The sequence below is a fragment of the Haliotis rubra genome, unplaced genomic scaffold, assembly GCF_003918875.1.
Source record: "Haliotis rubra isolate DU_JTF1 unplaced genomic scaffold, ASM391887v1 Scf376, whole genome shotgun sequence".
NCBI classification, from domain to species: Eukaryota; Metazoa; Mollusca; class Gastropoda; order Lepetellida; family Haliotidae; genus Haliotis; species Haliotis rubra.
Window position 1 is genome coordinate 313,920 of NW_025767053.1, and position 2,913 is coordinate 316,832.

A 2,913-nucleotide genomic window follows, 5' to 3' on the forward strand; every position below is an offset into this window, starting at 1 on the left:
CCAGAGACCATATAATAGATATAGATAATGGTCACACATTAAACATATTCTTTTTTCAAGACGTTTTCGTTCCCACCTTCCCGTATGTATTCTCAGTGGGGGTGCGACAGATCTTAATAGAAACAGCAGTTGGCGTGATTCTCTGGTCGTAATGGCGGACAGGTGATATTCTGTATTCTATAATGATTTAAATCCTTGATGGAGGCTCAATATTCCAGATTCACAAACTGTGTTATACCTTTCTTGCTGATGACACTTAAACACATATTAAATGTGCCACATCTCCAACATATTGTGAGATCCATACAAAGATAAATGCATACATTAATAGAATTTCTCGCTCACCAGATACCCAGGTTGTTCTGTTAAATTGATCTGTAATATTAAACACGCCAAGAATAGCATCCACAATCAACAATATGTGCTACATTGGCGACCCGTCAAGGTCCGGGTTAGAATATTGATCTTCAGTAACCCATGTTTGTCGTAAGAGGCGACTAACGGGATCGGGTGGTCAGGCTCGATGACTTAGTTCCCAATTGCGTAGATCGATGTTCATGCTGTTGATCACTGGATTGTCTGGTCCAGTCTGGATTATTTACAGACAGCCGCAATATAGCTTGAATATTGCTGAGTGCGGAGTAAAACTAAACTCACTCACTCACTGCTACATTAGACACGTATTTCCAGCACATAAGACGACTTTGCAGAATTTGCACTGAAAGGTTTCGTTGATGGGTCTTTTCTCAGCTCCCCATATTTCTGAACCACACAACAGAATGGTATATAATTATTTGTGTATCAAATATTTTAAACAGTATGTCCGGTTGCAATCTTCTTTGTAGTGACTTGTTTATCATCTTGAGCCTGGTCACACCCCTAAGCTCTCGGGAATAACACCTCCAGGTTTCTGGCTTTGCTTAAACACAAGTGACTCACTTGTGATGTCCTAGCTGCAGATGTTGTCTTCAACAAATAGTTGATCGCAGTGTAAGATGGATACCCGACCTACCTCTGTTGATTTCAAAAAGCAAAGAATTGTTTTCTTCCGATTTTGTTTCACTGTCGCAGATACGTTCTCACTAATAAATATCTGGGTAGTCTTTGACTATTTTGTTGTCTCTGAGAGCTTGACAATGATGGATGTTCATCTGTTGATCCTGGGTGCTCTCTGATATTCTAATTATTCAATGTTCATAATTTCATTCACCACAGATCTAACACTAACAATTACCTCATCATGCCTACCTCTGACTACGCCATGGAAAACCGAGCTGTTTCATCATCTTTGGTTTCCAAAGTAATCCAACCTGCCTCCAAGTATCCTCGAGATTTTCATTCTCTAAACTGTCGTTTACATCTTTGAGTTGATCACATATCCTCGTTAGCGTTAAGTCAACTGAGGTCACCTCATCCGTCAGAGTTTTATTCGACGCTTAGACGATGTCAATCTTCACTGGCACAATTTGCATTTCATCGAGAATAGTCTGTAAAGTGTTTTCATTTGCTTGAGTTGAGAGCTTTGATTGTCTGGTCTTAACTTTCTCATCAGTATCGGGGCCAGGATGTGGTTCCACACCAGCAACCAGAAGCAATGCTAACATCAAGTTCAACACAGCGAGTCTTGAGTTAAGAGTATACACTCGTACTCCCGCTTTTAAACGAGGTATTTGCCACAGGGCTTTGTGTTTACATGTTCTGGTCAATCTCTTGATAAGTACTGGTGCAAATGTTCCAATAGCTACTCTGAACTGTTCTTGAGATATTCCTATTTTGTTGTTTAACACGTCAGGTTTCCAGTAGATGTGCAGTGGCGTGCCGTTACATATTTATTCCCAAGTTGAAACTTTAAGTTAACTGGCAATCAGTCCGTTAAAGAACTAGGTGTCAAACCAGCAACCAATGAAGAGATGGGGTGTAATTAACAATTGTATTCTAAAGTGAACTAAGTGTACAAGGTAATACAAATCACTACAGAGGTACTACAGTGGCAGTGCTAAACGGCAGTGTACATTCAAAGCAGTGATGATAGCAATAATATCATTTATATTGTCACATTCAACTGCAGCAATGGCCAAGTTTGTAAAACAGGCCGAGTAACCAAGGTGAGAATGATTTCTACACAATGCTGGTTTTCTTGTAACTTGAGATGTAATGTGAGTTGAAAGGAAAGAGTTAGCTCCCCTTACAAAACAAAGAAAAGCAACCAGATCTTTCTACAGTGTTCTCTGCGCCACTGCATTGGCATTGACCTTTGTAGTACATTCCAGAACAGTGTCTAGATATAGATAACAACACGTACAATGTATTACAGTTGGAACACTACCACATAACAATACACAGGGACTCACTAGTATTAATCATACATATCCACTGAGATATCCTGGGATGGGGCAGTACGTCAGATAAACACACGTAGCGGTCAAACATAGCTTAACGTGACGACATGTACAATAGGTAGTAAAAGAACAAGGGCATGATTGTGTATTTAACCTAACATCCCTGACTGTTAGAGATTAAATGGTGTGTTTAATGTACACCATTTTGTGTCGTCTTGTTTGTTAAGAAGTAAACACTTTTTTGTTTCGTGCTCTTCCTGCCGACATATTAATTGATGTTCCTGAAACATGTTTAATGTAAATATTGTACCGAAAAGAGAAACGAGAAGCCCTTGAATATAAGTATTTATGGCCATTACACTTTTAAACTAAACTGTGTGTATGTACAAGTGTGTGTGTCTGTGCGTGTATGTGAAGTTGTGTGCGTCTGCGTGTGTGTCTGTGTTTTTTTCTGTGTCTCTCTGTCTCTGTTTATCTCTCTGTGTGCCTGTGTCTTCAAGGAAGGTCAAGTCAACTGTACGGGTGAACAGACCTATGACAGTCGGGTCAACCTTTGGTGTAGGGCTGTTACGCA